Source organism: Palaemon carinicauda, chromosome 27 (genome assembly GCF_036898095.1).
Source record: "Palaemon carinicauda isolate YSFRI2023 chromosome 27, ASM3689809v2, whole genome shotgun sequence".
In the NCBI taxonomy this organism is placed as follows: domain Eukaryota; kingdom Metazoa; phylum Arthropoda; class Malacostraca; order Decapoda; family Palaemonidae; genus Palaemon; species Palaemon carinicauda.
Genome location: NC_090751.1, coordinates 53,485,043 through 53,499,944, shown reverse-complemented (window position 1 = coordinate 53,499,944; position 14,902 = coordinate 53,485,043). Strand labels below are relative to the sequence as shown.

General features: G+C 33.1%; 1 long non-coding RNA gene across 1 annotated transcript in view; it reads left to right on the top strand.

The window, feature by feature from the left end:
- LOC137621194 (uncharacterized) overlaps positions 1 to 14,902 on the top strand; it is an 833,937-nt gene that overhangs the window by 502,576 nt on the left and 316,459 nt on the right. The window lies entirely within an intron of this gene.

The following is a 14,902-nucleotide window of genomic DNA, read 5'->3' as shown; positions in this document are numbered from 1 at the left end:
AGAAAAAATTAGCAATAAAACTTACGATCTCGACTTTTACAAACATCCCCAAAATTACCCTGATAGATTTCTTTAGCAAACAAAGCATGATAGACGCATGAAAGACAGCCACATTTTTCTTTATATGATGGGGGGAAGCAGTGCTCTTTATGGGTTGATGTTAGCTTTGTAAAGAAATATATAAAAGAAAGGAAAATAGCTGTGTCAAATCATACAAGTTAAGTTTTTAAACTCGGTGGAAGTTTTTCTTTGATAAGCCGAATTTACATTTATAAATTAATAACTTTTATTATTATCTTTCACTGTAAAATATTGATGTTCTTATATTGTGTGATAGATATATGATGACTTCGTTAATCTGTCGACAGGTTACCCTTGATATAAAAATGGTTAAAACAAAATTGAATGAAATTTTTTTGTGAGTTGTCACTCATCTTTTTTGAAGACTAGTTTTATATATATATATATATATATATATATATATATATATATATATATATATATATATATATATATATATATATATATAAAACATTTATTAAATAACCATATATTAATGCATTTTTAATTACGTAAAGGGTTTTTTAAGAGAAAATATTTGGAAATTATTATTCGACAGCGTTTCAAGGTTTATATTATTTTTTCCGGGTTCCAAAGTATTTAAGGGAATTGCAAACCTATCATTGCCTAACTAACTGTTCCCTTTGAAGCTTTAAACCCAGAATGGCACCTTTTTATGGAATTCTTTTACGGGTGCAGTTTAATTATCAATGCCATCCATAGACATCTGACGCCCCTCATTCTTTTTCCAGGGAACTAGACGGTAGCTAGTAGGGGTAGAAAGCAGTACTTTAAAGTCTGGATGCTTTTGTTGCTTGCAGTTTATATTTGGAAATTTTGTTAAAACGCTTCCCATTTTTCTATGCATCAAAAAGCAAACCCATGTCTTTTATGGCGAATTAACTTTTGAATCCATCACAAATAGGCACTCGCTTCAGTTGCAACACAGAGGGACCTGTGTACACAATACATAAAAAGCCAACTTCAACATCAGTCATCCACAAAGGGCAATATTATACACTGCTTTTATATCAGAACAAATACAAAACCAATGGATATTAGCATACAATTACCAGGTGTCAAGCCTCTGTGTGTTTGACAATATGACAGATAGGATTTTTGTTTGATAAGCGAATGGGTGTGCAAATGGGTTTGGCTCGTCCCGTGTGGGTGAGATTCTCCTACTCAGTCGCGATAGACCCCATTATTAGGTTCGATATTTACTAGTCATTTGCACTCGAACAATTACGCTCTTGCGAACAGGTAAGAGAATAAATCTTCGAGGTTTTAACTTTAGGCATCTATTTGTGCAGTCGAATACCCTTCTGTCATTCCGCTTCTCTTTTGTCTCCCTCATTTTTTTTTCTCCTATTCCCCCGCTCCCCCTCCCTTAAGCCAATCGGACTATGGTGTTTGGTGTGTCTCATTTTGCGTATGTTTGTGCTCGTAGGTCTGGTTTTGGCTACGCTCTGTTTAGGAAGCATTGCACGAAATGTCACAGTATTTATGACCAGTGTTGGCTATATCGAGTTGGGTTAATAGCAAGAGTCCGATCCTAATTTGAAAAGGTAAGTTCATTCCAGGGATACAGAGGGTATAATAACCTCTATGCCATGCTTATGCAAAATACATCGCATATTTTTGTAATTGTTATTGCGAGCTAGTTCTGTATGGGGTTTGGGGTGGGGATAGGCTGTCAGGATTGCTCATATAGAGGATGCTCATGGCTTTCGTGTTTACTCATATAACTTACTTTACGATCATATGTCTGGTTCATGTCATTATTTTTCTTTCTCACGTACACAACGGAAATGATTCACTAAATTAAGGGCTATAATCGCTCACCTGGTGCGTAATAGTTTAGCGATTTTCTCTCGCTAGTGAAGTCGATTTTTAAGATTTACTATTTCAACCACAGACACAGCAAATGCGTCGAGGGTGTCATTTAATGTTACAGGGAGCATAATTCTATTTATTTATTTATTATTTATTTATTGTACCGCTCCCGCTTAACATTAAGAGCTGCGGAAGGGTACAGCATTCCATAAGATTTGACAGGTCCGTGGATCGCTCTCTGGCTACTGCCGTCCAATTCACCTAACTATAAATGATACTACCCCTCTCTCTCTCTCTCTCTCTCTCTCTCTCTCTCTCTCTCTCTCTCTCTCTCTCTCTCTCTCTATATATATATATATATATATATATATATATATATATATATATATATATATATACACGGTTAAAAAACCTTACTTTTAATCGGAAAATCTCCGTAAAAATATACTGTTCTTAACCGCATTTCAGTAAAATACTGGCGACCGTTTTTTTATCAAACTATGTTAGTAATTTTTACTATATATATATATAGTGTGTGTGTGTGTGTGTGTGTGTTTGTGTGTCAGTAGATAATTGAATTTATACAAATATTGTTCTCATCTTTAATAATTGTTTTGTGTTATGTGCTATACATTTACCAGCGTATTGACGAGGATGCCTATAAGCGGGGGTTTGTTAAACTAATTTTACCGCCGCAGAGCAACAAATTATCTTCAAGAAATAAATTATTGTGTTATATGATTGATTTTGGATACTTTCCGCCCTACGATAAGCATTTTTTTTTCCGGCCGGTGATTACTGATTTTTTTTTTTCTATTCTATGATTCTTAATATAATCGCTAGTTGCAGAAGAGCGCAAATAACCCTTATTAACAGGATTCTCCTGCAATTAATCTTCAAGGTTTTTTTTCTCAGCCTTTTTTTTTTTCTTTTGATTAGTTAAGTAGACCTATTACTATACATTTTAACTGGAAAAACTAGTGTGGTCAAAGTCAAGAGAAAGAATCATGATAACTATAAATAAAATCAGTAATTTTATTTTTGCTACACAGTGTAGTTATGTTTGTGTGTGTGTGTGTGTGTGTGTGTGTGTGTGTGTGTGTAAGGTTTGTTAGAATAACATGTATTATATGTAAAATAAATTTTTTGGTCATGCAGCTAGACATTAATGTTTTACAATTACGGGACTAGATGCTGCTTTGGTTCTGGTTGAAGACCCATTGCTGTAAAAGCATGAATGATTGGACAAATATTATAGCAGTTTGGCTATTATAACTGGTGTTATTGCTATCCTGATACGTTTAGCATCGTTATCATCTTGCAAATCTATTACAATTTGCTATTTTAGTAAACGAACTAGCACATGTTTAAAACTAGTTTCAAGATTTACTTTAATCTAATTTTATTTCATGTAATATGGTAAAAGTTTTTAGTAAGGCTTAGGGCAAAATATCCATTTAGAATATTGTTTTCACTTGCTGTCTATATAATACAAGGAAAACGACTTCAGTGTTGAAAATTCTGTCCCTGCAGGTCACTAGGCCAGTTGAAAAATAGCATTATATTTCTTTATGAAATTATGAATCACAGAGGTGTAATTATTTTTTTATTTAATGTCTATATAGTGGAGAATATCTATAGCTCAGATCATTTCCTTGGCATGTCAAAGGATCTATTGAAGTTTAAAATTTCATTCTGTTCATTACAGTGCCAGGTTACCGGTAATAATTTTTTAATGGTTGTAAATTTTATCTGATTATTGTGCAACCTTCTAAAGTACTGTAAATGGTAAAACATGTTGCCGTTACCTCAAATATGATAAATATTCATTAGATCTTGGTCGGGGTAGTTTGAATGGAAAATAGTTCTGAGATTATGGGTCCGAACTCTTTTTTGACTATTAGTATTCCTGAGGCTTTCATCAAAATATTATGTAAATCCATGTTTTACTTACGGACATTGAATTTACCATTGTATCTCAAGATGTTTTGTTCAGACTAATTAGAAAATAAACAATTACTTGGCGCAATTTAAGGAAAAAGCCTGCATGTCAAAGAAAATTATTATTCGGCATTTGCTTGACACTGGAATATTTTTTTTCGTAAATGTCTCTTTTGAAATGAAAATTGTCGAAATTACTATGATAGAACACGCACTGGCTATTTGAAATCCCCATTTTAGTATTCATTTGCTAGAATATAAGTGGTTTATTTTATTTCTTATAAGTAATGTTACTTTCAAGTCAATTTCAATTTAGAATCATTATTTAAAATCTAACACCAGCAAACTCTAGTTATTACTAATAGCTTTTATTTTGATTATTTCTTTCATTAATAATACTTCTAGATATTTAGGAAGTGTAAGAGGCTGCGAAGATCATCTACAGTAACTTTGCATTAGTATAAAATGATGTAAACATACTATGACATTAAAATTCCAGGCTACATAATGTAAAAAAGCCTTTTCTAAAGTAAAGATAAACTTAATTTTTCACGATTTCGATGAAAAAAAAAATTTTTTTCTTGAAATTCCCAGGTAATATATGTAAAAATATAAAATTTTATTGTAAAAAGATTGAAACTATGTATGTGAGCTGTCAGTTACAATAGAATTACTTAGGTATTGGTCAAGATTGTCACTTTTGGGGCTTGTAAAAATATTGACATTTAACATGATCACAGTTTATCCTCATTTGTACCGTCAGTTATCAAGAATTAAACTAACATCATTATGGTAACAAGGTTTGCGTATAATAGCGAAAGTAACCTTTTCATATCTACTCAGATTTTCAGAATGAGTGTTCTAGAGGTCTTGTTCCCGTATTCCTCGTTGGGGAAAGTTATTCAACTTCAAGTCTGTCGCAGACGTCAATAGACATTGAAAAAGTACCACAATGATTTAGGCATTATCCGGAAGAAGAAGGTTGCGGAAGAAAGGAATCTTTTTACAAAAGGACGTTATTGAGAAGGAAATGGGAATCTGTAGAAGTGAATCATTGATTCGAAAGTGTGAGATTGAGAGGAAAAGAAAGATTTCTAGAAACGAGTAAATAACTCGAGAGGGAGATGGCAATTGAAGGTCATTGATGAACTGATGAAAATCGACAAAGGATGATTTGGAGTTGTGAAGGAAAGCTACTTCGTCAATTTTGCAAATAATGAAAGTTCTTGAAACTCACTTTAGATTACAATGAAAATAAAGTTTTGAAGTAATGGTTAAAAGATAAATATTCAAAGGAGAGGATGAATTTTATGATATATTTTGGGTTGACACTTCATAACTATAACACTAAATATATAATTGAAAATCTATGGGTTATAATTTTATGGCTTTTACCAGTTATTGAGAAGGGGTGAATAAGTATGAGAGATGATTGTACATTTTGCAACACAAAACTTCAACCTTTTAAAATATAGATTAAGCCATGTTTTAAAAACGATAGTAATCATATGTATATATATATACATATATATATATATATATATATATATATATATATATATATATATATATATATATATATATATATATATATATGTATGTATATATATATACACACACACACAGGGTGCGGCAGAAGTAGATTAATATATATTAACAAAATTAATATAATGCTTATTCGGTTATACATATACATACATACATTATAAGATATAAAAATAAAAAAGGGCGTTACTTATGCTGCAACCTGTATGTGTGTGTAAAAATATATACTGTATATATATATATATATATATATATATATATATATATATATATATATATATATATATATATATATATATACATATATGTATACATATATATATTTATACATATATATATATATATATATATATATATATATATATATACTGTATATATATATATATATATATATATATATATATATATATATATATATATATAAATTTATATATATATATATGTGTGTGTGTGTGCGTGTGGTGGGGGGGGGGGTTATGTATATAAAACAACAGATTCAACCATTTTTAGTCCACGACAGGACAAGGCCTCGGACATGTCAATTCATGTCGGGGGTTGGCCAGTTTTCATCACCACGATTGCCAATGCGGATTGTTGATGATGGGCGATTTTCGTTTTTTAGTTCATAGCAACCCAGCCTAGTATGTGTGGCTCTGACTAATACAGCTTTGCTGGTCATAGCTATACGTAAACCATTTTACCACGTTAAGGTATTCCCACTCATAACAAGTTTGTATATATATGTATATATACAGTGGAACCTCTAATTACGATCTTAATTCGTTCCGGGAACTGCTTCGTATGTTAAAACAATCGTATGTTGGAGCAAATATTCCCAAAAGAATACACTGTAATTTGTATAATTCGTTCCACAGCCCAAAATCCTATGATAACTCCTTAATAAATTGCTACACATAATTACACATAACATTAATACAAATGCATTATATAGAAAGATGTAAAAAAGAATAATAATAAAGAAATAATAAATAAAAAAGGGGTTTTTATTGTCACTTTACCCTAGATACAGGCCAACGCAGGTGTAGGAATTATTACGCTGGAAGAGACGGACGGTCGGCGAGGAGATAGAGATGGTTACTGTGATAACGCACCGTAACTTACTCTAACTTACACTATGTGAACTTTAAGCTAACTTAGCTTATTTATTATTTTTTTATTTTTTATTTTTTATTATTTTTACATTTTTTTTTTATTTTCATCACTCATTCAATTCAGTCTTAGTTTTCTTTGCTTCACTTTCTTTCTCTTCATCACAATTACTAGACCGCTTGGTAGATTTTTTATAGAAACTATCAAGAGAAAGTTGCTTGGTACGCCTTCTCAGAGTTTTTCTGAAATGGGTTAAACAAACATCATCGAATTGCGAAACTACATGGCAAACCTGAAGTTTCTGTGGGTAATGCTTATCGATGAAATCAACCACGTGTTGATGATTGATATGCCAACATCTGTTTTATTTCAGCCGAACTTAAGATGTGATCTACCTCCTGGATGTCCTCCGACTCACTCAACTGCGTTTGGAACTTATCATTCTGCATGGCATGCAGCTCCTTGAGTTCCTCGGTGGTGAGGTCTTCATGATGCTCCTCGACGAGTTTGGTGATGTCTTCTTCATCGACTTCCTGACCCAAGGACATGCCAAGGGATGCAAGCTCTTCTACGTCTTCCTCTATGGCAAGCACAGGTTCAGGCTCGGGGCCAAAACCTTCAAAATCACTTGGAGAAACAGCATCAGGCCAAATCTTCTGCCAAGCTGAATTCAGTGTCTGACGAGTTACTCCCTCCCAAGCCTGATCTATGGAAATGGCTCCTTCAAAATTCATGCAAAGTGAAGTTGGTGCTTTGCGTGACATTAAAGCCCTGCTTAAATAAGTGCGTGGTGTAGAGATTCTTAAAATTACAGAGGACTTGCTGCTCCATGGGCTGGAGGATAGGGGTGGTGTTCGGTGGAAGATACAGCACTCTGATGAATTTGAACTGGTCGATGATATCATCTTCGAGTCCTGGGGGTTGAGCGGGAGCATTATCCAAGCAAAGCAAGTACTTCATATTGTTTAGCCAGATCACTCACACGCACACCGTGCTCATGTTTTTCTATAATTTCTTGCTTCAGTTCTAATAAAAGCATTGACTTCTTCCTTTTCTCACCACTACTACTACCTGTATCGAAACTAAGCTTAGTAGGACCCATGATTATACGTAAAATAGAAAATAAAACGTGAAAAAAGAAAGATAATAAGCACTGTTAATAACGGACTGAACAGAGGACAACCACACGATGCTCACGAGAACAGAGAACTGACCAAGGCAACGCTCAATGGCGTTCCTCCAACGTGCTGCCATCTACGGGCGTAAACAAGAAACTACAACCGACGCTTCGAGAAAATTCTACGCGTATGACCTACGTTGGATGTTGGAGAATGGCTTTGGGTGTCGAGACGAAAATTTGATCGAATTTTACTTTGGGTGTTGGAACAATCGTATGTAGAGGTTTTTATAGATTTTCCTTGGCAAGCTTTAATTCCAGTATGTGTAAGTCTTACGGTTTCAGGAAGTTTCCGAGATGACGTGGCAATTTCATGTTCCAGTAGGGGAATGGTTTCTTCGCCCACAAAGCTTGGTCATGAGGCCAAGATTTAAAAAAGAATACCACTTTATTTTATCCCATACTCGACTTTTTAGTTTTTTTTTACCACCACAGTCAATTAAAGACCGTCAAGAATTAGTATTTTTGAAGTACACATCCAAAATCTCCGTCATGAAACTATTGGAAACGTCCCTGTCCGGCGATCGCAGGACTGGGGTTTGAGTCAAGCTCAAGCTCGGTAGTTTCTTGTAGTGTCTGCAACCTAACCATCCTAGTGAGCCAAGGACGTGTAGTTTGGGGTTAGGTCTACCTGCAAAGTCGTCAGCAGTCATTGCCTTGCCCTCCCTGGTTCTAACTTAATGGAGTGGGGAATTGGTTGTTGATCATAGGTATGTATATTCAATCTCTCTGGCATTTTCCTGTTAGCTAAGGCATTGTTACTGTCCCTTGCTTCTACCATTGAAGAGAGAACTTTTAAAGTTCAATCCCTAGTCCAATCCCTTAAAAAGATAAAAATCAGGGGCCGGGGTTCGACTCAAGCTCAGTAGTTTCTTGTAGTGTCTGCAACCTCACCATCCTAGTGAGCAAAGGACGTGGGGTTTGCGGTTAGGTCTACCTGCTAAGTCATCAGCATCCATTGCCTTGCCCTTCCTGGTTCTAGCTTAATGGAGAGGGGAAATGGGCGTTGATCATAGGCATATATGTTAAGTCATTGTTACTGTCCCTTGCTTCTGCTATTCGAGAGAGAAGTTTAAGGTTCAATCCATAGCCCCCCCCCCCCAGAAAAAAATAAAAAATCAGTACTCCACCGTTAGAATTTGTAAATTGAAAAATGCATAAAGTTAACTTTAGCTTAAGAATGTGTTGAAGAGATATTTTGTGCCCTTTTTAAGGAACCAACTAAATAGAGGAGGCTTTCATTTATTATTATTGAAAATGGAGGCTGAACGGCACATGCAGCTGATCCGGATGCCCCAGGAGTGGTTTTTTAGTTGCATGTGAGGAAGAGAAATTATAATCAAACTATAAAGCTACAAAAAAGGAATATTTTTTTTATTGTTTCTAGCAGTTTAAAAGTTATGTAAAAGTTCCTGAAAAGTTAAGCCTCCTTATTGATAACACTTTTGTTCTTTTAGTAGTTACCAGAGATTTTAAAAGCAAATAAATGAAGAACAAAGAAGGAATATTTACTTTCTATATTGATCTATAGCTTTGGGACAGCTTGAAGATGTTGCATTGTGTTCTTAAAAAGTGATTGAGACATTGTTCATATGTTTTGCTCCTCGGGTTCCTGTTTTTAGTTTTCTTTAAAAATTGTAGTTTTCTGCCAACATTTACAGTTCACTTTAGTGAGACTCTTGCGAACGTCAGAAACCAAAATATTGCACTGTAGTTTGATAATTACCATAATAGATATAAAGATCTGCAAAACGAGAAACACGCTGATACGTCATAAATGACAGCATATAACACAAGTAAGCTTAAATCTCATAGGTCATTTTAACGTAATGCCGGTCGTTGAATAACATCGAATTCAGCGCCTTTCTCAACGCTTTCGCCAACACGTTGTTTTGCAAAAACAGCAAGCGGCTTTACTTTAACCACGGGTGCAGATGACTGTTATTGTATACCATTCTCTTCGTAAGCAGAGATTTTCTATAGCATATTGTTGTTATCCTTGAGGCAATAGAGAAACCCACAAACTTGATCCTCTCTCTCTCTCTCTCTCTCTCTCTCTCTCTCTCTCTCTCTCAATATAAGAAAGACCACGTGTCTGGTTATACATACATACATATATATATATATATATATATATATATATATATATATATATATATATATATATATATATATATATATATATATATATATATATATATATGTGTGTGTGTGTGTGTGTGTGTGTGTGTGTGTGTGTGTGTGTTTTTGAGTGATAAATTTTGCACATTTAAGCGTGTCTTTCATATTTCAAATAAGCCATACATGTTAATACCTTAAAGTTTGGATTCTCTTAACGACCTCGGGATCAGAGTCCCAGGCGAAATCACTGAAAGACTATGGTATTTGACCGGCCGGGTTTCGAACCTGGGTCCAGGATACTTGTATGACAGTGACCCTACCCACTTGTATGACAGTGACCTTACCAGAGTTCGAATCCCGGCCCGTCAGATACTATAGTCTTTGAGTGATTTCGCCTGGGGCTCTGTTTCCGAGCTCGTTAAGAGAATCCAGACTTTAATGTGTATATATATATATATATATATATATATATATATATATATATATATATATATATATATATATATATATATATATATTTCTGTCATTTCAGGCTAAGGAGCATTGCCAAACATATGACTACTTGGTCTCTCCCCGTTCCTCGGGTTGGGGAGAGAGGGAGTAGCCTTGATGTAGTTAGGAAAGCGAGTCTGGGATGGAAGGGTTGAATCTGTGTGCGTGTATGCATATCCTTCAAAATAGTAACCATCATTTTTGACGGCTCGCGTACAATAGTGTGTAAATGTGTATATATATATATATATATATATATATATATATATATATATATATATATATATATATATATATATATATATATATATAAACTTTAGTATTTAATCGTTTTTCTTTACAAAGGAAACAGCAGGTTTGGAATTAACTTATATTTCTTCAGATGGTTGTATGAGTGATGTCACTGTCACCCATATATATATATATATATATATATATATATATATATATATATATATATATATATATATATATATATATATATATGTGTGTGTGTGTGTGTGTGTGTGTGTGTGTGTGTGTGTGTGTGTGTGTATATACCTGCATACTCTTCACCATTATACTAATTCAACAAAAGGGAGACACAAAAAACCTGAAAAATTATCGCCCAATACGTTTACTCCCTGAATTATATATTTACAAATATCATACTACAGTAGGCTGAATAGAAAGACAGCTAGACTTTAATCAACCAAGGGAGCAGGCAGACTTTAGAAGTATGTATTCAACAACTGACCATATCATTTTAATTATATTATTGTTATTATTATTATTATTATTATTATTATTGTTGTTGTTGTTGTTGTTGTTGTTGTTGTTGTTACTTGCTAAGCTACAACCCTAGTTGGAAAAGCAGGATGCTATAAACCAAAGGGCAAAACAGGGAAAAATAGCCCAGTGAGGAAAGGAAATAAGGAAGTGAATAAACTACAAGAGAACTAATGAACAATATAAAATGTTTAAAGGACAGTAATAACATTAATATAGATCTTTCATGTATAAAATATAAAAACTTGAAAAAAACATCAAGAGGAAGATAAATAAGATAGAAAAGTGTGCCCGAGTGTACCCTCAAGCAAGAGAACTATACCCCAAGAGAGTGAATGACCATGGTACAGAGGCTATGGCACTACCCAGGACTATAGGACAGTGGTTTGATTTTGGACTGACCTCCTAGAAGAGCTGCTTACCATAGCTAAAGAGTCTCTTCTACCGTTACCAAAAGCAAAGTAGCTACTGAACAATTATTATGCAGTAGTTAACCTCTTGAGTGAAGAAGTATTGTGGAGAGAATAGGCCAGACTAGTCAGTGTGTGTGTAGGCAAAGGAAAAACGAGCCGTATCCAGAGTAGTACTTTCTGGCCAGTCAAAGGACCCTATAACTCTAGCGGTAGTATCTCAACGGGTGGTTAGTGCCCTAGTCAAGCTACTACAAAAAAATTAACCAGCTAATGGAAAAATCAGCAGAGTATGACAAACCACTATTTATGACATTTATAGACTATGAGAGAGCTTTTCATTCCGTTAAAACATTAGCAGCAATGTAAGCTCTTCAAAAAAAACAAGGAATAGAAGAATCTTATGTTAGAACACTTGATGATATCTTTACAAGAAGTACAGCAATCCTAAAACTACATGAAGATGATGAGAAAATTCCGATTGAGAAAGGATCAGACAGGGAGACCTCATCTCTCCTAATTTATACACAATATGTTTAGAAGAGCTTTTTAAGAATTTAGATTAGGAAAATGTAGGAATTAATATTAATGGGGAATACCTTAAGAACTTAAGATTAGCAGATGATATAGTTGTGATTAGTGAATTATGAGAGTAATTGCAAAAGATGATAGAAGATTGGAATAGAGGAGGCAGAAATGTAGGACTGAAAATGAATATGAGTAAAACTAAGATAATGTTCAATGCAAATGCAAAGATGTAACAAATAAGAGTTATGGACAGTGATCGTTTCACCAAGACAAGAGACCGAAATTAAAAGAAGGATTTGATGGGATGGAGAGCCTTTGGTAAACAAAATGAGATTATGAATTGTAAAATGTCACCTTCTCCAAAAAGAAAAGTATTTAATGAGATGGTCCTACCAGTATTAAGTTAGGCCTCAGAAACTTGGAGCCTTACTACAGCCTTAAAACATAAACTAGTGACAACTCAAAGAGCTATGGAAAGAATAATGATGGGATAGAAAATGAGCAACATGGATAGGAAAGTAAACTAAAGTAGAGGATATTCTCACAACTTGTAAGTAAAAGTAATGGACATGGGCAGGGCATATAATGAGAATAACAGACAATAGATGAACATTAAGGATAACAGAATGGGTCACAAGAGATTGTAAAAGAAAGCGAGGAAGTTTGCAGGTGTGGATTGGCACAAACAGACGAAAGTGGAAGGTTGTCTGAAGCCTTTGTTCTGCAGTGGACTAATAACGGCTGATGATGATGATGACACTTTTCGTATCTAATTTCATTTGAATATAGGTTATTTCCAAGGGAAAGTCAATTATATGTTAAAGGGTTTTCTGCTGCTTGATATTTGAAATGAAAAACACTATCATATGTATACTTCAGCCATCTGTTACAAAACAGGATACTTGGCTAATAGCGTTAAGATGATTTGATTTGGGTTCTAAGATCAATTCCAGATTCGACAGAAATATTGTGCCCCCAGCATTGGTATCTAGCGTAAGTGAAATCAACTACTATCTCTATTACTTGCTTAGTGGATGAAATTACTGTCAACCATATTTCAACCAAGGAAACCCCTTCCCCCCATTCCTCAATAAAAGTCATAGCATTGAATTTTGGATAAGTAAAGGAACTTATATATAAAACTCTTAGGGCGTAGTGGGAATAAATCCGATACCAGTTGGATAGTTTATAAGTAGACTAATAGTTATAAGTATAAAAGATTGTATGTGTAGTATTAGTTGCAAACTATTATATACTATGTATGTGTATATATATATATATATATATATATATATATATATATATATATATATGTGTGTGTGTGTGTGTGTGTGTGTGTGTGTGTGTGTGTGTGTACATATGTGTATTTATATAAAGCAAGAGGTCCAGAGCAAGTGGAAAAATGCTTGTCACGTCTATTAAATCACTTTGTGCTTCAGATGACTTGAAAAGTGACTTGTGCAGCTTGTACTTACTAGACAAGGAACTTGCATCCAAGGCGAAGAAAAGTATGAATGGAGTTACCTAGTCCCACCAAAATTGCTATGAATCAGAACTAACACTTTCTGCATTCACTATTTGTGAATAATGTATTCGTATAAAATTCATGCACTTTTATATATATATATATATATATATATATATATATATATATATATATATATATATATATATATGTGTGTGTGTGTGTGTGTGTGTGTGTATACATATATATGTATATATGTATGTATAATATATATATATATATATATATATATATATATATATATATATATATATATATATAATATATATATATATATATATATATATAATGTATTTATATCCATATATATGTATATATGTATGTATATATATATATATATATATATATATATATATATATATATATATATATATATATATGAGTGTGAATATGTATGTGTTTGATGTATAATTCCTTACCACCTCACCAGGGGGTAAAGTAAGACTTCTCTTTTATTTGCTATATCTTAGGGTGCCTTTTAAAACATGTAGAGCATTTCTTTCGTATACGTTTAATATTCGATCAACTTAGGTAGATTATGCTTTGCATAGATTAAGTTATGCTTTTATTGAAGGAATTTAGTGTTTATATAGCCATTGCAAACACAAATATCGGATTGATTTTTTCATATTAAATTTGCTAACGGGAATATGTCAAGATAATAGTCAGCCAACATGCTGTTATGTTGATTAAATTCACTCATGCGTATTTCAAAGTTCCTTTTCCTTCGAGTTAGGTCTCAGAGTTTAATCGATCGTTTGGACATTTAATGTGATTTTTTTGGATGATATATAAAAATGATTAAATAGAATCATTTGAAGCTGGGCGTACCACACAACCCATGGTGCTTGTATTCATTTTCCAGATAAAGATGGAACAATGGATTTTTTTTTTTTTTTGTGGTCGCCTAAAACTAAAAAACAAACTTCTCTAAATCAGTTATTTACATTATGCTGCATGTTGGGTACATACTCGCAGTAAACAGAGTAGTCCTTTATCAATCATATTCTTAAATTGTCTTTATATATATATATATATATATATATATATATATATATATATATATATATATATATATATATATATATATATATATATATGTTTAGAATAATACTTGAATGAGATTACTTTTTATCATAGCAACCTCTTTTTCTGAGACGGACTTTTATCTGTGGACGACCAAACACTAAAATATGTGTAAACAAACGTGAAAATTTTGAAGTCGCCAAACTGTTTAATTAGTTTTCTTGTTTGAAACATATAGTTGTAATATCTAATACATGCAATAAGGAAATACATCTAAAATGAAGGGTTACATGTGATATTAGTATTAGTATAGTTCTACATTAATGTAAAAAAAAAAAAAAAAAAAAAAAAAAAGTTCAGTGC